The sequence below is a fragment of the Moschus berezovskii genome, chromosome 17, assembly GCF_049115385.1.
Source record: "Moschus berezovskii isolate FMDL1 chromosome 17, NW_MosBer_1.0, whole genome shotgun sequence".
Classification (NCBI taxonomy): domain Eukaryota; kingdom Metazoa; phylum Chordata; class Mammalia; order Artiodactyla; family Moschidae; genus Moschus; species Moschus berezovskii.
Window position 1 is genome coordinate 76313309 of NC_142476.1, and position 22233 is coordinate 76335541.

The 22233-nt window shown below is 34.9% G+C and overlaps 1 non-coding gene across 1 annotated transcript; it reads left to right on the plus strand.

Annotated features, from left to right (window-relative positions):
* Positions 1–21890: 21890 nt before the first annotated feature.
* On the plus strand, positions 21891–21997 carry LOC129551837 (U6 spliceosomal RNA). Its single transcript, XR_008685151.1, has one exon. It is a non-coding gene; the product is annotated as a U6 spliceosomal RNA (small nuclear RNA).
* The last annotated feature ends 236 nt before the right edge of the window (positions 21998–22233 follow it).

Here is a 22233-nt window from a genome sequence, read left to right on the forward strand (position 1 = left end):
CATGTCCTCCTCCAAGGGATCTTCCTATCCCAGGGATTGAACCCATGTCTCTCTTATGTCTCCTGCATTGGCAGGTGGGTTCTTTACAACTAGTGCCACCTGGGAAGTCCCATAATGTTCCTTTACAGCATTTACAATCTCTTTTACTGAGAAATTTAAAGAATATAAACAGCTTTACTCTTTAGTAGTAAATTTAACGTATTTGCTGACCACATACTTCCCTTTATCCCCCTGCAGTAAATTAGTTATTTATAGTAAATCATGCATAGTATATATATTTTTAATCCTGAGCTGCAGTAATAGTCAAAGGTATGATTTTTTCAGTAGTCATGTATGGATGTGAGAGATGGATTATGAAGAAAGCTGAGTGCCGAAGAATTGATGCTTGGAATTGTAGTGTTGGAGAAGACTCTTGAGAGTTCCTTGGACTGCAAGGAGATCCAACCAGTCCATCCTAAAGGAAATCAGTCCTGAATATTCATTGCAAGGACTGATGCTGAAACTGAAACTCCAATACTTTGGCCACCTGATTCAAAGAACTGACTCATTTGAAAAGACCCTGATGCTGGGAAAGATTGAAGGCAGGAGGAGAAGGGGACAACAGAGGATGAGATGTTTGGATGGCATCACTGACTCAATGGACATGAGTTTTGAGTAAACTCCAGGAGTTGGTGATGGACAGGGAGGCCTGGCGTGCTGCAGTCCATGGGGTCGCAAAGAGTCAGACACGACTGAGAGACTGAACTGAACTGAACATTAATCCATATAAACCTGTAGAATCAATACGCCTTAAGATGAAACTGGACTTTCCTGGTGGCTCAGGTAGTAAAGAATCCGCCTGCAATGCAGGAGACCTGGGTTCTATCCCTGGGTTGGGAAGATCATCTGGAGAAGGGAAATGGCAACCCACTCCAGTATTCTTGACTAGATAATCCCATGAACAGAGGAACCTTGAGGGCTGCAGTCCACGAGGCCGTAAAATGTTGGACATGACTGAGCGACTAAGCACAGCACAGCACAGCACAAGATGAAACTACAGTTTATCCTAGGACATACAGCATGTTTTTATGCACTGATGTTTTATGTTCAAGTCCACAGAGTATATTTGCCTTTTAGTTTTATATCAGCCTGAGGCTTAGTCTTTGTGCCTTTTCAAAATTTTGCCTCTACCTTTAAAAAAAAAAATTTTAATTATATTATATTGAAAGTGGAATAAAACACTTTAATCACTTGATTATTTGAAATAAAACTGATGTGATTAAATTGGACTTCTTAAACTAATAGTAACTTTTAAATAAACAACTGGAAGACACAATGTATTCGTTTTCCTTCTATGATATTGAGAATGATATCTGAATACATCTTTTTGATTGTCCACTGAGACACAGCATGAAAGTTGTAAAAGGAGAAATAAGTAAACCATAAAAATTCTTTGGAACTCAATTTTATAATTGCTTTTACTTTACTATAATTCATGTGGCTTCCTGTTTTTTCAGACAATAGATGGATGAGAACCATGTATGTTATTTATAATTGAAATTGAGATGAATTTACCTCCTACTGTTCATTGTCAGTATCCTATCCAAAAGCAGTGGGAGGAGATCTACCTTCTACTAATATTCAATTTGTGAACATTCGTATCCTTATATCAGCAGGAAACTCGCTCCATAAATTACAGAAACAGATGCATATCACCAGGCAAGAAGAGGTTTACTCATTTAAGATGCTGTGAGAAGCTGGTATTTTATCAGCTAAGCACATCATCTTCACCTCAACATAAAAATGCATTTCACTAAATAAAATCTTCCTGGAAATTTTAGTAAATGAATTGTATCAGACCTGAAAATCTATAATATCTGAGTGAGCTTAAAATTAGATAATGATAAAAAAAAAAAAGACATGATAGATAATGAAGGAAATCTTACACCTGAAAAAAATTTGATCTTAGAAAGACATTCACAGGTGATACAGATAGCATTAATATATCCGGCTTACTTATTCATGTGATTATTCAATATAAGAATTTGGCGAAGTACTAAAGTTAAATATGCTACAGTTGTTGATTCTACCATTAATGACACAAAAAATATAAGTTGAAGGATGATATATATATAGAATGTTTTGAGGAGAAGTAATATTATTTTGGGGAACTTTGAGTTCCCTGATCATAAAAGATAGCAGCTTATATATATATATATATTCTTGATTTTTTTTTTGAAAAGCATGTGCAGTTTTGTTTTACCTTATATTGGTGTCTTCTACTTCTAGAAGCTACCTATTTGGACAGAGATTGACAAGGAAATAACGCAATTTTGAATTCTAGACTTGTGTCTATCACTGACTCACCTTTGTGCATTTTATTTTTCTCATATTTTGGATGAATTGTTCAGGCATTAATATCTATACTTCTTTCCACTTTCAATTTTAGTAAGCCAGCCATTAATGAATACTCTGAGCTGGTATTTCATTTCTATTTTTTGATAAAATAGTCATTGAATTTTCAAGAATCAGTAAACTATAAAATATCCTGTCAACTTAAAAATTTTACCAAACTTTCTATATTATATAAAATGTAGAAATCATTTGTCTTCTAGTTAGCCATAGACTGAAATTTAAATTTATGTTGTCCTAGTAAATACCTTATTCTAGTCCTAGCATGTATAAATTTATGCTAATTTTCATGAGTTAATTTAATATTATACAAATTTTCTTACTTTCTTCCCAGCAAAATGTAACCAATGAAGTGTTGTAACTGTCACACTTTTTAGTTTTCCTCTTGCTAAATGTGTTTGTTAATTCATTCATTTAAAACTTTCCATTTTAATAGATTTGTGAACAAATTCTGGAGAACTATTCTCACCAAAGTCCTTGGCCAAAAAAAAAAAAATGAAATTAACATTTCAGTGAATGACTTCAGTGAAATTCATTTGCAAGAATGCTGCAAGTGATAAGAACTTTAATATACTACAAAAATTTAAATGTTTTATCATAGGAATGATATAAAGTAAACCAGGATTTTTTAGTTGGAACTAGACTATGAGAATTAACACTTATCTTGATTTTTTTCTGATCCTCTCACTCCCCACAGAAATGCTGGAAAATTTCTGCTAGATTTTTGAGGGATCTACTCAGGTTTAGCAATGACAAATGACACAAACTTATAACATTAAAAAAGAATAAAAAGCAATATGCATTCTTACTAGTAGTTCAGCTCTACTCACATTAATTTCGTGATACTTGTGAAATCAGTAAAAACTAAAATAAGATGTTAGAAGTTGAATTTGAAGTAAGAAGAATGTGAAAGAACTTTTTAAAATCATATTTAAGTACTTATAAGGATCCTCTTCACACTTTTCCAGAAATATCCTTTATTTAATATTCACGCTGTGATATTTATCTTAATGTTGTATAATATATATAAAATATATAAGAAAACCATATATTTACATATTTATTTTTCACATTTGCTCATGATATCATAAATTAATAAGCATCATTTTTAACGTGAACTAAGCTGATCACCGAAGAATTGATGCTTTTGAACTGTGGTGTTGGAGAAGACTCTTGAGAGTCCCTTGGACTGCAAGGAGATCCAACCAGTCCATTCTAAGGGAGATCGATCCTGGGTGTTCATTGGAAGGACTGATGCTAAAGCTGAAACTCCAATACTTTGGCCACCTCATGCGACGAGTTGACTCACTGGAAAAGACTGATGCTGGGAGGGATTGAGGGCGGGAGGAGACGGGGACGACAAAGAATGAGATGACTGGATGGCATCACCGACTCGATGGACATGAATTTGAGTGAACTCCGGGAGTTGGTGATGGACAGGGAGGCCTGGCGTGCTGTGATTCATGGGTTTGCAAAGAGTCGGACACGACTGAGCGACTGAACTCAACTGAATTGAACTGAGTCATTTCTTAAAACACTCAATATAATATTAACTGTGCCCTCAATATACTAATAAGTAAAGTTGAAGAAATAGCAAAAGTCCTCAATTTCATTCCATTCTTTTTGGAATATGCAGGTATACTCTATTCTTCAGACATTTTGTGACAGAGAAACACATAAAATCAGAATTGAAATGTTTTCTAGAAGAAGACAATTCTAATTTTATATAAATTAGTTCATTGAAGATGTAGGATATCACAAACTAATATTAAGAAGCAAAGATTATCATGAAGACAAAAGCAAAGTCTAGAAAAGCCAATTTCAGGGTTCTCACAAAAATAGCTCAATAATTCTAAGTAAAATAATAGGAAAGAAAATCCAAAAGTGCATTGAATTCTAATTTACCTTAGCCAATTTGTTTCATGTATGCAATGATTAGCATCAGAAAATTGTTATACATAACATGATAATTAAATGTTAAATATGTTATTTTGTTCATAGAATACAAAATAAAGATATGGTTAAACAGCTATCACTGGCTGAAATAGATTATGATAATAAAGAAACTGAAAAATACTTTAAGAGCCAATCATATGTATATGTATAACCCATTAAGGAACCTAGTAATTGAAAATTGTAAATGCTAAAGAAAATTATAGATGAAAGTGCATAAAACTTTAGGGGAATATAAGGCTTTTACTTATATTCAAAAGATAAAAACTATTAAGGAAATATTGAAATATTCTGTACATTTAAGAAACAATTCCACATGACAATAAAATTACAGTAATAAGCCGATGACATTCCAGGAAACAACGTCTGAAACAAATGACAAAGATAAATACTTATTATCAAAAATACATTATATTTTGACAAATCAAAAAAAGATACACAATATTTTCCATATCAAATTTCAGATGATACGAAAATCATTAGAAAAATTTAGGAAAGTTAAGACACCTACTTAATATAAGTATGAATAGACTCAACATTACTAGTAATCTGGGAAATGCAAAAAAATATATGGAAAAAGACAGGAAATGAAGCAAATGCCTTTATTAGGATCCACAATTGGAGTGATTTGGTATTCCCAGGCTAAGGTCAGATTCTTTACACCAAAAGAGCACTAATCATCTATTGCATATATAGTAGTGTGTATATGTCCCAATGTCCCAATTTACCCCTCCATCACTTTCTCTCTTGGTAACCATATATTTCTTATTTTTACATCTGTGACTCTATTTCTGTTCTGTAAATAAGTTCATTTGTACTTTTTTTTTAAGATAACACATATAAGCGATATCATTGATATTCATATTTCTTTGACTTACTTTACTCATTTTGTTAATCTCTAGGTCAGTCCATCCATGTCACTGGAAATGGCATTATTTAAGTCTTTTTTATGGCTTAGGAATATTTACAGTGTTTATGTCTTCTTTATCCATTTTCTATTGACGGACATTTAGGTTGCTTCCGTGTCCTGGCTATTGTAAATAGTACTGTAATAACATGAAGTTGCATGTATATCTTCAAATTGCGGTTTTTCTCTGGGATATATGCCCAGGAATGAGATCCCTGGATCATATTGTAGCTCTATTTTTAGTTTGCTGAGGATCCTCATACTGTCCTCCATAGTGCCTGTAGCAATTTACATTCCTACAGTATAGAGGGTTCCCCTTTATTCCCAACCTCTTCAGTATTTATGGTCTGTAGATTATTTTGATGAGGGCTATTCTAACCTGCATGAGGTGATCCCTCATTGCAGTTTTGATTTGCGTTCTCTAATAATTAGTGATGTCAAACAATTTCACAGGGAACTTACTAAATACTCTGTAATCAACTATATTGGAAAAAAATCTAAAAAAAGAGTGAATACCCATACAATGTATTACTGATTCACTCTGCTGTATGGTAGAAACTAACACAACATTGTATTTCAACTATACTCTAATAAAAATTAATTTAAAAAAATAAAAGGGGAAAAAAGAATTATTTGGGGGAAACTTACACCTTAAAATGATTGTTCCAACCAATAAATGCAATTTACTTTTCAAAAAAGTAAATCAAAAAAGCAGGGTCTTATCTACAAGAAGAATTAGGGGGAGGCAGGGAAGACTGTTGATGAAAAGGGCTGTTGGCAAACTCAAGCTTACACTTGCTGTGATTCTGCAGGCATGTACTTCCCTGAGGAGCTAGTGTCAGTTTAAGGTCACTGCAGTCTGCTTGTCCCAACAAAATATATGCTGAGGCAACAATTCCAAGAGTAGCTTAATAGATAACCTATTCACAGCTTGGCCAGTACATTACAGCTAATTTCAGTCATATATAAACAAATATTTTTATTTGGAGAGATATTAAATTAGGCTGAGAGATATTACCATATACTTTCTGTTGAGATAAGGAAGTTAGTTGATAATGAATGAAAATTCAATTCAGATAGAGAAGGCTATTTAAGAAAAATATTAGAAAGTAGAGTATTATGAAATTACACACATAGGACAGAGTCACTAGCCACATTGGTGTTCATTAGGAAGATGATAATGATAAGTAGGGAATATAGCTTTAGGAACATCAAAAGAAGTAATATTAGGGTAGCTAATTTTCAAAAATTTCCAGTTTTTCTTAATTTAATAAGCTGTGTAACACCTAGAATTTGCAAATTTCATTTAATTAATGATATTTTATAGACTCAGGTGACTATAAATTATTTTCACAATTCTAATGTTATTAGTGAGTGATGAGACTGTATATTATAATCCAGGACAGCTAAATCTATCAATACATTTCCTTCTATAGGATACCTTTATATATACAAATTTAACCTTGAATCAGCAAAATAAACTGAGGGTAAATATTGGTTTCTAATTAGAAATCAGAGCATGAAAGAAGCACATCATTGAATGCATAAATGAAGATCAGATTTAAGGTCAAATTCCATGCAGAAAATAGGGTCAATAAGAAAATCCTTGATGATACATTAAAATATGAATATATATTCATATATAAATATGCATATTCAAATATATGGACTATGAGTACATAGAGATATATACTTAATGTTAAGGCATTATTTTCATAATAAATCATGAGAAATGATAATGAAATCACTTTACATGAACATTGTATTTTTATGTCGCATATATTTATAAAGCCATTTCATGCAGAATATTCCTTCCCAGTAGACTAACCAAAAATTAAACAATTGCTTTTTATTACGTTGGAGTTAAGCCAAATTTAGCTAACAATAGTAAGAGAAAATATGAGCTACATAGCACACAGAAGTATGAAATACGCCAATGAAAGTGAAATTATGGGCTACATAGCACACAGAATCATGGGATATATATATACTTAATTTTTTTTGCTTGAGGTAAAACTTGAAGTTTGGAACAATTGTAAACCTTATGTCCAATCCCCTTTTATTCTCATAATATTGGTAGACATTATGAATTTAATTTTTATTGTTCCTTTTGGTACTTCATTGCAGACATGAACACATTGTCAACTTAAGACAAAGTACCATGAGTAGCATGACTTAATTCACTCTATAAATCTTTCTCACTGTCCTCATTTCTTTGTCTACTATCAGCTTTGCAAAGGAATCAAAAGTTTCACATATTCCATTTTGTTTTTAGGTTCATTAACTTCATCATAACAGTCTCACCATTAAACATCATCATATGTTTATAATACATTCATCTTCTGAAGAGATTAGGCCAGTTCTTAGGACTTTTTCACATTTTGGATTTTTTAATAATTCTTGTTAATTTTTTATTTATTAAATACTTATTTATTATTTATTTGGCTGCATTGGGTCTTAGTGGCAGCCTGAGGACCTTCATTATTTTTGCTGCAGCACATAAATCTTCAGTTGCAGCATGCAGACTCTTATTTGTGGCATGTGGGATCTGGTTCCTTCACCAGGGATAAAACCCAGACCCCCTGCATTGGGAACACAGTCTTAACTGCTGAACCACCAGGGAAGTCCCTATCCAGTTGTTTTAGGAAGCTGTTTATATTCTGGTTAGATATCCTTGGTAGGTTTCTGTGTAGGTGAGATACTGTATTATATATATTACATCACATCAGGCATCAGGACACACAGGATGTTTTAGCCCCAGTCATTAATGATACTTGGTTAAGGCTGCTGTTGCTGCTAAGTCACTTCAGTCATGTCCGACTCTGTGTGACCCCATAGACAGCAGCCCACCATGCTCCCCCGTCCCTGGGATTCTCCAAGCAAGAACACTGGAGTGGGTTGCTATTTCCTTCTCCAATGTGTGAAAGTGAAAAGTGAAAGTGAAGTCGCTCAGTCGTGTCTGACTTGTAGCAACCCCATGGACTGCAGCCTACCAGGCTCCTCTGTCCATGGGATTTTCTAGGCAAGAGTACTGGAGTGGCTTGCCATTGCCTTCTCTGTTGGTTAAGGCAGTTACAGTTACTGCCAAATCATTTCCTGATATAGAGTCCTATCTTTCTCTCTCCTCACTGCCTCCAAATATTGCTACTAATCCATAAAATGATATTTTAACATCTAACAATTTTCCTACTTGTCAATAATCCTTTACTATGTAATGGCTTTAACATTTATTAATGACTCTTGACTCTATAATTACCTGGAAATTGCACAATCTTGCAATCTTCTAATTTCATCATCTTTTTTCTATTAGCTGGTTGGTATTCTTCTCTTAGATGAGTTTTTCTTTCTTAAACTGGAGAGGAATTAAGTTTCCAACAGAAAAAAGAGGGTAAATGCTAGACTATTGTTCTTTACATTTGCTTAAATGTGTTAATGCCCTCTTTATATAACAGAGACAAAGTTTTTATGTTTGAAATACAAAATTGACCAAAAGTTTCTTTATTTTTCCTTGTCATAATGTGTTTTACATTGTGTGGTTTCACAAACTTATGGGAAATTATTTGATAATCTCTCCCATGGCAACCACGTGAAAAACTGCTGTTTAGTCTTATCAGCTGAACCCAGGTAACCCCTCGGAATCTTTCTCAGCAGAGGAGTCACAGAAGCCCTTGCTTCACCCAGAACTGGTGCATCAAACAGAACTGGTATAACCAAAAGTGATCCACTACTCCTACAACATAAAACCATAGCTTTAGTATCAGAAGGTTTTTGTTGATCACCATTGTGTTACCAGTTGTATGACTTGGAGTATATCACATGAAAATGTGCTAGGGTTAATTTCATATTTGTGTATTAAAATGAAATTACATATCTCATAGGGATGCTGGTAAAAACGCAAGGTATTTGCGCACGATTCTCTGTTTCATGCTGAGACTGTAAAGGAAAGTCGCTTTAAACACAGTTTGGGACTATTGACTAGGTGCTTCCTTGGTGGCACAGAAGTAAAGAATCAGCTTGTAATGCAGGAGACTTGGGTTCAATCCCAGTGTTGAGAATATTTGATGGAGTAGGAAATGGCAACCGATTACAGTATGGTTGAGTGTATACATATCCTGGGCTTCCCTGGTGGTTCAGATGGTAAAGAATCTACCTGCAGTGCAGGAGACCTGGGTCAGGACAATCCACTGGAGAAGGAAAGGCCAACCACTCCAGCATTCTTGCCTGGAGAATTCCTTGGACAGAGAGCCTGGGGGGTTACAGATCATGGGGCTGCAGAGTAGGATGTGACTGAGAGACAAACACACACACATACATACATACTCTAAGACACTGTGATTGAACTGTGGGATATGTCGTTATCAGAACTGCACATATACTCACATCAGTCAGTCAGTTCAGTCACTCAGTCATGTCTGACTCTTTGAGACTCCATGGAATGCAGCACACCAGACCTCACTATCCATCACCAACTCCCGGAGCTTATCCAAACTCTTGTCCATTGTGTCAATGATGCCATCCAACCATCTCATCCTCTGCCATCCCCTTCTCCCACCTTCAATCTTTCCAGCATCAGGGGCTTTTACAATGAGTCAGTTATTTGCATCAGGTGGCCAAAGTGGCCAAAGTATTGGCGTTTCAGCTTCAGCATCAGTCCTTCCAAGGAATATTCAGGACTGATTTGCTATAGGATGGACTGGTTGGATCTCCTTGCAATCCAAGGGACTCTCAAGAATCTTCTCCAACACCACAGTTCAAAAGCATCAATTCTTCAGCACGCAGCTTTCTTTATAGTCCAATTCTCACATCCATACATGACTACTAGGAAAACCATAGCTTTGACTAGAAGGACTTTTGTTGGCAAAGTAACGTCTCTGCTTTTTAAAATGCTGCCTAGGTTGGTCATAACCTTTCTCCAAGGAGCTGCTGCTGCTGCTGCTAAGTCACTTCAGTCGTGTCCGACTCTGTGCGACCCCATAGATGGTAGCCCACCAGGCTCCACCGTCTCTGGGATTCTCCAGGCAAGAACACTGGAGTGGGCTGCCATTTCCTTCTCCAATGCATGAAAGTGAAAAGTGAAAGTGAAGTTGCTCAGTCGTGTCCGACTCTTCGTGACCCCATGGACTACAGCCTACCAGGCTCCTCCACCCATGGGATTTTCCAGGCAAGAGTACTGGAGTGGGTTGCCATTGCCTTCAGGTCTCCAAGGAGCAAGTGTCTTTCAATTTAATGGCTGAAAACAGTCTCTATCTGCAGTGATTTTGGAGTCACAATGGCAACCCACTCCAGTGTTCTTGCCTGGAGAATCCCAGGGACGGGGGAGGCCGTATATGGGGTCACACAGAGTCCGACACAACTGAAGTGACTTAGCAGCAGCAGCAGCAGCTAAGTATCTCACTGTTTCCATGGTTTCTCCATCTATTTGCCATGTAGTGATGGGACCGGATACTATGATCTTACTTTTCTGAATGTTGAGTTTGAAGCCAACTTTTTCACTCTCCTCTTTCACTTTCATCAAGAGGCTTTTGAGTTCTTCTTCACTTTCTGCCATAAGGGTGGTGTCATCTGCATATCTGAGGTTACTGATATTTCTCCTGGCAATCTTGATTCCATCTTGTGCTTCATCCAGCCTGGCATTTCACATGATGTACTAATACTCCTTTCCTGATTTGCAACCAGTCCATTGTTCTATGTCCAGTTGTAACTGTTGCTTCTTGACCTGCATACAGATTTGTCAAGAGACAGGTCAGGTGGTCTGGTATTCCCATCTCTTTCAGAATTTTCCACAGTTTGTTGTGATCTACACAGTCAAAGATTTTGGCATAGTCAATAAAGCAGAAGTAGATGTTTCTTTGGAACTCTCTTGCTTTTTCCATGATCCAACAGATGTTGGCAATTTGATCTCTGGTTTCTCTGCCTTTTCTAAATCCAGCTTAAACATCTGGAAGTTCACCATTCACATACTGTTGAAGCCTGGCTTGGAGAATTTTGAGCATTACTTTGCTGGCTTGTGAGATGAGTGCAATTGTGTGGTCGTTTGAGCACTCTTTGATGTTGTCTTTCTTTGGGATTGGAATGAAAACTGGCCTTTTCCAGTCCTGTGGCCACTGCTGAGTTTTCCATATTTGCTGGCATATTGAGTGTAGAACTTTAACAACATTATCTTTTAACATTGGATGCCATGCCTGGGGCTGGAACATGGGAGATGGAGTGCTGCTGTTTGTGCATGAAAGTATGAATCCATACTGCAAATCTCAGGTTGCAGGGGCACTCTGTGCCCCCATCAATTTCCCACAGGAGCGTTTATCTAGGCATATACTTGTAAGGATGAGGAGAAAGTAAGATTTGACAGCAAGACACCAAGAAAAAAAAAAAGGGTGTCTACAAGATGACGGAGTAGAAGGACATGCATTCATCTTCTTCTGTGAGAACTCAAAAATTACAACTCATTGTTGAACAGCCATAGACGGGAGAATGTTGGATCCCACCAAAAAAAGATGTCCCACTTCCAAGGGCAAAGGAGAAGCCTCAGTAAGTTGGTATGTGGGGCTAAATCTCATTTAGAATCAAACCCCATAGCCACCAGAGATGCTCGGAGGGCTCATACACATCTTGTTCATACCAGGATCCAGAAACCCCACAGAGATGGAGGCAGAAATGTGTTTGAGTGTCTCCTCTGGAGGTATTGATCTGCAGTGGCCTGCTGCAGTGGCAGGGCCTCTGAGTGCAGCATACCTGGGTATGGCATAAGCCCTCTTGGAGGAGGTCGCCATTAACCCCACCATAGAGCCGCAAGATCTTATACAGGACTGGGGAAACAGACTCTTGGAGGACACAAACAAAACCTTGTGTGCACCAGGTCCAGGAGAAAGGATCAGTGACCCCACAAGAGACTGACACAGGTTTGCCCATGAGTGTCCAGGAGTCTCTGGTGGAGGCGTGGGTTGGCGGTGGCCTGCTGCAGGGTGAGAGGCACTGAGTGCAGCAGTGGGTGCACAGGACATTTTGAAGGAGGTCACCATTATCCTCATTACCTCCACATATAGTTACAGTAATATATGTATGAGAACATTGATAATAGCACTATTCATGACACTCAGAAACTGGAATTAAACAAATGTCAGGAATAGAAAAATAAAAAATTAGATCATGATACATTCAATAGTCATCTTTTAGGATTTTAGATAGCTGCACTTAAAATAGTGGAAACAGTGACATTGTATTTTCTTGGGGTCCAAAATCACTGTGTACAGTGACTGCAGCCATGAAATTAAAAGAAGCTTGCTCCTTGGAAGGAAAGCTATGACAAACCTAGACAGCATATTAAAAGCAGTAATATAACTTTGCATCACCGACTCGATGGAGACGAGTTTGAGTGAATTCCGGGAGTTGGTGATGGACAGGGAGGCCTGGCGTGCTGTGATTCATGGGGTCGCAAAGAGTCGGACACAACTGAGGAACTGAACTGAACTGAACTGAACTTTGCCAGCAGAGCACCATAACATTGATTCTATTGATCTGTGTTGCCAGAGAAGACTCTTTGGAGTCCCTTGAACAGCAAGGAGATCAAACCAGTGAATCCTAAAAGATATCAGCCCTGAATATTCATTGAAAGGAATAATTCTGGAGCTCCAATATTTCGACTATATGATGCAAAGTGCTGACTCATTGGAAAAGACTGATGCTGGGGAAGATTGAAGGTAAAAGAAAGGGTTGGCAGAGAATGAGATGGTTGAATGGCATCATCCCCAATACAATGGACATGAGTTTGAGCAAACACTAGGAGATAGACAGCAAAATCAAGAGTCCTTCAGTCCATGGGGTCGCAGAATCAGACACAACTTTGAATGAGCAAAAACACAATATTCATTAATGGAATATTATTATTATATATAACAAAAATAAGCTGCACACAATTTTACGACAAGCTCACAGATTAGAGAAAAAGGCCAAGACACAAAAGAATATACACTATGTGACCCCTTTTCTACAAATTTTAAAAATAGTGAAGATTTATCTGTGATGTTAGGTTTCCCTTTGGGAAACAGTGACTAGAAGGAACCTTTGAGTTAGAATTATGATTAGGGTTACTCTGCTTCTTAAAATTAACCATAGGTCTGTTCACTTTTTTAAAAAAATTGTTGAGCTCTACAAACATTGTATTTTTTTGTGTTTATATTGTAATTTTTTAATGTTAAAAACTATATTTAAAACAGGTGGCAGGAGTAGAAGGGGATGACAGAGGATGAGATGGCTGGATGGCATCACCAACTCGATGGACATGAGTTTGAGTGAACTCCGGGAGCTGGTGATGGACAGGGAGGCCTGGCGTGCTGTGATTCATGGGGTCGCAAAGAGTTGGACACAACTGAGCAACTGAACTGAACTGAACTGAATAGTGTTTCACACAGAAAATATTGGGTAAATGTTTCTTCCTTTCCTATTTTCTAATAAATAATGAGGCTTTGAATGACAAACTAAGAAAATCTTTTCAGCCAAAACTTTGCCCCTTTCTTGGAACACAATTGGTTTCACAGTCCTCTACTGTGTTTAAAAAGCAAAATGCAATTTATTGGTATACTCCATTCCAGGAGGATTGTCTATGAATACATCTTGTGAATAATGTTGAAGTATAGACCACTCTCTTTACAACATAGAAATATTTCAAAGTCCAAGAGGAATTACATAGAAACTTTTCTTTCTATTACCAACTAGAAATGAGATATCTGACCTGTAACAGATTGCTTTTGAAATTCTTTATGATGTTGTATTGTCAAGTTTTAAGAAATATGTTGTGTTTTCAGCTTTTAAAATTTTTAAATTGCAGTAGTCCATCTAAGCATTGTGTGGTTAAAATAATGATATAGAAAAATCACCAGTATTTATTTTCAGTGAAATTTTTAAATTTTATTTGCAAATTTGTGTAACACAGAGGAATTTACATAGAAGATGCATGTAAATATTCTAATTCATCCTGAAAAATGCATATGCACACACTGAATAACTGATTTCCTCCATTTTTGTACATATATATGATGAAAACATTTAGAATAAAAATTTGGACTTTAGTAAATCTAAATAATGTTATAAGTGCTCATATATTTAATATATACATATGTTTTGCATTATTCAAAGAAATCAAAATCTGTTGATATTTTAAATCCAGTTCAGGTTGACCTACATAATACCAACATTTGGTTTAAAAATGGCTTTTAAAAAATTCTGGCAAGAGAAAAGAACATTACTGTTTTCACTGAACTTATTTAGTATTGAATTAATTTTCAAAGAGATCTGTAATGACTATAGGCAATATGCAAAATTATATTTTGTGTCAACAGGTTTATTTGAATTTTTAAGTAGTGATTGTCACAGTTATCATATGGAAAAATATAGGAGTTTTAAAATATCCACTTTTATTATCTCCATTAGGACGTGTGTATGGATAAATAATTTTATCACATAAATATAGAATATAATATATAAATAAATAAATTAAAAGACCCTATTGCAATGCAGAAAGTACAGACATCTGTATTACCACTTTAAAAATATATATTTCTTTATTTTTGGCTGTGTTGTGTCTTTGTTGCTATGGGCAGGCTTTTCTCTAGTGGTGGTGAGCAGGGACTACACTCTGTGGTGTGAGGGCCTCTCATTGCTTTGGACGCTTTTGTTGCAGAGCATAGTCTCTAGAGAGTTTGGGCTTCAGCAGTGGAAGCACATGGACTCAGCAGTCATGGTTCCTAAGCTCTAGAGCAAAGGCTCCGTAGTTGTGGTGCATGGGCTTAATTGCCCAGCAGTATGTGGGATATTCCTAGACCAGGAATTGAACCTGTGTCTCCTGCATTGACAGGTGCAATCTTTATCACTGAGCCACCTAGGGTGCCTTGTATTGCCACATTTTGTAGGATACAATATATCAATTGGTGCAAACTTACATTATATAACATTTGAAAAGTGAGATCTCTTGGAGTTATATATTATGTTTTACAAGGCATTAGCAATTTTAATTACAAATATTTGATATTGACCCAATTTTACACTAATCCCATGATATTTAGCTTATGAATTGGCAGTGTGCATCCTTTTATTCTGTTTAAATGTCACATGAGATTTAGCTGTGTGTAAAACTTGGTCCCTCTTGGCAGCAAAAAGTAGACTATTAGTGCGAAAAATGTTCTTAATCCCTTCAGAATTTCTGCTTTCCCATGTGTGCCAATCAAAGATGCTCAATTTTAAATATTTATCAACATGAAGACTGTACATTATAAATGATTTCTGAAAGAGATTAGATAAAATGTTAAGTAGTAAAGTATTTAATGGTAATAAATGAGAAGTGGTAAAAGCCATCCTTCAAACAAAGATATAGTATTCCTGGACCTTAATTTTCATGAATCAGCAAGGAAAAAAAAAATAAAACATGATATTCATTATAGAGTTACTCAGTTCCACTAGGGGCCCTTCCTCCTATCTTTTCTTTGCCCTCTTTGTTTTCTTTTTCATCTCAATCTTCTTGTGTTTCTTCATCTTTCTGTTTCTTCTATTCCATATTCATATTCTTACTTCTTTTCTTTTCCTCCTCCTCTTTGTTTTTTTTCTTTTTTCCAAGTAATGGCATTAACAAACAGCAAGAGTAAAACAAAACCAACTTAAAAATGAACTATATTTATAAATACATTATTGTATATCTTAACTAAATTAGTTGAATAATTATTAATCAAATAACTGCTTTTGTAAGATCTATAATTCTATTATAATGTTGCAAGTAGCTAAGAAACAGAAATGAAGATTCAAGTAAAGTGAGCATCACATAAAATGTAAACAACACAAAGCTGTTTTATCTCAAAAATAAAAGGAATCATTATATAAAACCTAATGCTATTGATATACAATAATGAACATCATAAGATTACTCTTCTGCTTTTATTAATGTTATTTGAAAGTCTTCAATTCACATAACTCATTTCAGAATTAGCTTTAATGGTAGTATTAATAGTTTATATGTAATACCAGGTGTGTTCTCAGTTGTGTCCAGCTCTTTATGACTCCATCGACTTTAGCCTGCCAGGCTCCTCTATTCTTGGGATTTCCCAGACAAGAATACTGAAGTGGGTTGCCATTTCCTATCCAGAGAATCCTCCTGACCCAGGGATCAAACCTAAGTCTCTTGTATCTCCTGCATTAGTAAGTGGATTTTTTACCAATAGTGCCACCTGGGAAAACCATTTTATATATGATAAATCATAAATATGATTCAGTTAGACTAAAATTATGTTCATTGAAGAAATTGAATCAAAGAAATACTCCTTAACTTTTTGAGACATATAGTCCTGTAAAATTTGTTGAAAAATTGAATTTTGTCTAGGAAATGAAAATGCATTCATTGTATGCACAGCTTATATTTTATCTGTTATACCTAACACTGTTAAAAATGAATCTTTCTTAACTGAATTGTTGCCTCATATCTAATTTTGACCTCTGTAGGAAATATGTTTTGGGTACTGATTCCTTGCTGACCACAAGTTATTAAAATGGAGTCAATTAATTCAGCTCCATTCAGTCCCTCAGTTGTGTCCGACTCTTTGCCACCCCACAGACAGCAACACACCAGGCATCCTTGTCCATCACCAACTCCTGGAACTTGCTCAGACTCATGTCCATTAATACAGCCCATGGAATTCTCCAGGGCAGAATACTGGAGTGGCTAGCCTTTCCCTTCTCCAGGGGATCTTCCCAAACTAGGAATTGAATCCCAGTCTCCACATTGCAGGTGGATTCTTTACCAGCTGAGTCACAAGTGAAGCCCAAGAATACTGGAGTGGATAGCCTATCCCTTCTCCAGCAGATCTTCCCAACTCAGGAATCGAACTAAGGTCTTCTGTATTGCAGGCAGATTATTTACCAACTGAGTTATTAGGGACCCCATTAATTAATTAGTTTATACCAAATTATTAAGCATGTTAATTTAATAAACAAGATTATATATATGTTTACTATACTATGCTATATATTTATCATTGAGTTTAATTTGATTTATATGTTAAAATTCAATTAATTTGTCTCTTTCTACTGTAATGATATAATGGCCATGAATATCTGAGTTGTATCTGATATTGCATGAAAATATCTTTCAAGCATATATGCTAAAAAAGAAAAAATGTGTTGATATGATTAGAAAAAACAAACAAACAATGATACCCTGCAGCTAAAAAGCTAATATATTGTCAGAGGATAACAAAAGTATTGAAAAGCATAACAGAATTTTAAAAAGAGATTTTCTTTAAAATATATATGATAAACTAAAGAAATCCTCCCAACTAGGTAGGATCATAGGATTAACTAAAGAACCCTTAGAAATGGAAAGCAAGAAAAGGGCACAAATTAAAATTTAAAATTTCACAAAACTAGTAGAAAAATATTTAACCTATCATAAAAAATAAAGGTCCTTCCTGATCTCCTTCGCCTGTGTAAGCTTTTAAAAGACACAGATTTGAGAAGAAAAATGGGTTTAGGATTAGAACTATCACAGATTTTCAGTGGATGTGAAAACTGATCCAAAGTCTCTAGAAAAATTTTTAATTCAGCAAAGAGCTATATTAGTTTAAGCTGCTTTTAAAAAGAGGCATATTTTGGTTCAGACAACTAAAAAGAGATATAAAACTCAATGACTCAAACAAAATAGAAATACATATTTTTTCACATCGTCTGAACATGTGCAATGGTCATGGCAGGTAGTCAGTTCTTCATGAGACTATGCAGTGATTGATGTCCTTTCCTTTTTTATATCTCTGCCACCATCTCCAACAGTATTATTGTTATCACACTGAATAACATGGTTTACCACTACATCTGTACAACAGGAAGAGGAAAAGTAAGAAATTGCATGCCTACTGTGCTAAGGCCAAGATCTACTCAAAGTAATTATAATTTCCAACTCTATTCAATTTCTACAAACTTAGACACATAAATATAGCTATGTGAAGGTAGCATGGGTCAAATATTTCTCTAACTAGCTTACTTGTTAGCACAACAACTTTAGAATTAGTGATAGTTTCTTGCTTTCAAGCAATTGTGTGTGAAAGTTACCACATCCAAAAGACTTTCCTGGTCATAGTTCTTAAACTTAGGGATTTTTCTCCTATATTTAATGTTTCCTCTGTTCTGCTCAACTTTCTCTGTCATTGTCATAAATAATAATTAATTCCATGCCATCTGAACACTAATTTTGATCCATGCAGCTGGGCTGACAATCATTGTATACATAAATAAAAATAACGCAATGCATTTCAAGAAGATTCTGCATGACAGTTCTCCTACTTTTGGTTTCAACAAGTGTCCTGCTTTTAGCAGTAGGCAAACAATTGTTTTTTCCTTATACTGAATTTTCAAATTCTGTGTTTTCACAAAATTGTTATTTTATGTTGCAATCAGAACATTTTTTTTTTTAGCAGAAGTCTATTTCTTTCCAATTATGTCTGAAAAACTGGCATTCTGACTGCTTCCTGTAGAGTTACAGTCCCCATAGACTGCAATCTGCTTTCCAAGTTATCACAGGTGGCAGTTACATCAACTTCATTCAACCGGTGTAAGAAATATCATAAGTCATCAAGTCTGTGTTCATTGTTTCCTTGCTGTCCAATGCCAAATAGCAAGCTATTGACATATATTTTAAGTTTCTTTTGAGCAACACTCCAGTTTCAAAATTGCATTAATACTTCATGTATTATCTAGGTGAAAGGCTAAGCTGCTATTAACAAAGATACCACAAAATAGAGTTATTTACATAATAAAGATTTAATTATGTTTTCACCAAGGTCTCATGAAAAGCTGGTGGTGGCTGTAGTAGCCATTGGATCCACAGCAGGCAATAGCCCTGTAATAATGTCCTTTATCCCATCATGCCTCTTCTAACTCTGGTTTCACTAAGATTGTTTTCATTATTCAGACAATTGAAAAAGACAAATACATGATCCAAGCAATGAACTTGGTAATATACTCAAGAAGCAAGAGGATGGAAACAATAGCAACAACAAAGTGAAATCAAAATAAGTAAATGGGGTCTCAGTAGCAGTATGACTAATGATATACAATCACTATTAAAACTCATAACTTACTACGGGGGAGATATTTATTGGTGACTGAATATTCATATGCCCCTCCATATTTATTAGCATTTTTGCAGGAATGTTTGCCTATGGGAACAGTTATGTCCAACAGGAAAATTAGAAATCATTCTGCTTCATCCATGGAGAAACATTTAGAGGACTATACTTGAAACTGTAATTTGCTTTGCTTCTGGTGTATTGGCCATGGAAGACTGACCCTGAGATGACAAAGTAGCCCAAAAAAAAAAAAAAAAAATCCAAGTGGTCCTGATTACTGAGTCATCACATGACTCTTTCATGCCATGGAAAATCATCAGAAATACACCAGAGTTTGTAGGTGGTTCAGATGATACAGAATCTGTCTGCAAAGGAGGAGATTCAGATTCAATCCCTGGGTCAGAAGATCGATCTGTGGGTTGTGAAGGATTCACAGTTTTGTCATGATAAATCAGCCTGATAAATCTGTGGTGATTTCTAATATCTTTTTGGAGTTTTGTATATAGTCCTCTTTTTCTATATTTTTTCTTTGTATTTTGCCTTTGATTGGACTGATTTAACTTTTTTCCTGTATACCTCTGAACATTTGCATTTATTTTTAAAGGTTATGATAAGAATTTCACATGAATATTGAGCCTAGTAAAATCTAAAGTATAAATAAATCAGTATTTTAACTGTCTTTCTGAACATTTTTGGGGTACCTTAAAATATTTTTATTCTAGTGAATTTTCTACAGATTATAATTTAGTCTTCTCACTTTATTATATTTTAATACTTAAGTTATTTTTATTTTTTAATGCAGTTAATGATTATGCAATTTTTAAATTTCCCTAAATTTTTCTTTGGTTACAATTGATTCTTGCCTATCAGTCTGTTCTTTCTGGTGTTATATTCCTTCTTCTTGAAGTACAGTCTTTAAATTATCTGTTAGTTAAATTCATTTGGTAATAAACTCTATCTAGCTTTTTTTTTTCCTGAATATATTTATATTTCAACCTCATCCCAAAGTAAAATTCCCTGAGATTAAATCTTTAGGTTAAAAAATATTTTTTATCATCATTAAACTTACTTTTCATTTTGTTTGCCTTATTTTTCTTCATCGCAATAGTTTCATTTGTTTTTTTATATAAAATTTCCATATTTCTGAATCTTTTAAAGATATTTACTTTATCTTTGATGTCCTATAGTTTCACTGAAATGGTTTTTGTGAACTTTTATTTATTTTGTTTGTATTTACTGAGTTTCCTCAAATCAAAATGAAAATATACAACCAACCTTTATACTTTGATCATTATTCCCATTATCATTTGGCTCCATTCTCTTTTCCCTGGGATTCTGATTGGATATGTAGTATAAATTATTTCTCTATTCTCCGTGTGTAAACATTTCTATCACACTTTTGTTCTCTAGATCTTACATCATTTCTGAGTCATTTCTTCCTATACATGAGCTGTGTTTCCCCATTTGGGTTTTTAATTCAGTTTCATTATGTATGCATATGTTGAGAAGTTTTTTGATTATTTTCTCCTATGTCTGATGACCTTTATAGACTTATTTTTCCTATGCTTCCTGTTTTATCCAAACATACACATTCAACTGATCTTCAACAAGAGTATCAGTTACATACAATGTGAAAATGGTAGTCTCTTCAATAAGTGGTGCTGGGAAAACTGGATTGCCACATGCAGAAGAATGAAGTTGTATTTTTGTCTCATGCCATAGACATAAGCCAACATAAAATAGATAAACAATTTAATCATAAGATTTTACATTATACCACTAGAATGAAACATTGGGTAGATATAGTCATTTTTTCCATGCAAACTATTTTTCCTCATTTTTGTTACAGTCTACCTAGTGCTAAACATGCTTCCATTTTTATTTTACTTTGTAGGGAAAGGCATTTTACTTCTCCTTACAAAATCTTTATAAACAATCGAATGTTTGACCATAAAACTGAGAACAAAATTTTGGATGAGTGGAAATCCATTTAAAGAGTTAGCAAATACAGGTTGGCTGAAATATTTTGACAATAATTCAACTACTGCAAGCATGATTGATGCTCCATTTTCAGTTGCATATCTTTTTGTTTCAAAGTGTTTCATGACTATATATTATGACCATATATCATGCATTGTGGGATGAATTGTAAGTAACATTTAAAAAGTCTTGGTCCAAATTCTTCACTCGAAAGGCTTGAAAAATAAGGACATGGACATTAGTAACCATATTACACAATAAAAATGGACAGCATAATTTGAAAAAAATAAATAGGAAAAATTTGAAATATAGGCTAAATTAGTGAGTTCATATGGACAAAAAAAGACTCATCTTCTAGAGAAATGTAAATAAACAAGTGGGACCTAATTAAAGTTTTTGCACAGCAAAGGAAATTATAAATAAGGTTAAAAGCAGCCCTCAAAATGGGAGAAAGTTATAACAAATGAAACAACTAACAATAATTAATTTCCAAACTATACAAGCAGCACATGTAACTCAATACCAGTGAAACAAACAACCCAATCAAAAAGTAGGAAAGAGTGTTCACTTCATCACCACATGTACTAAACTTGAAACAATACAGAGAAGATTAGCATGGCCCCAGCGCATGGATGACAAGCAAATTTGCGAAGTGTTCCATAATTAAAAATTTAAAAAAAGTGGCAAGTGACTTAAACAGATACTTATCTAAAGTATACATATGGATAGCTAATAAACACATGAAAAGATGCTCAATATTGCTCGTTATTAGCAAAATGCAAATCAAAAGTACAATAAGGTATCCCTTCACACTAGTCAGAATGGCCATCATCAAAAATGTCTACAAACAATAAAGGCTGGAGATAGTGTAAGAGAAAAGGGAACCCTCTTGCAACGTTGGTG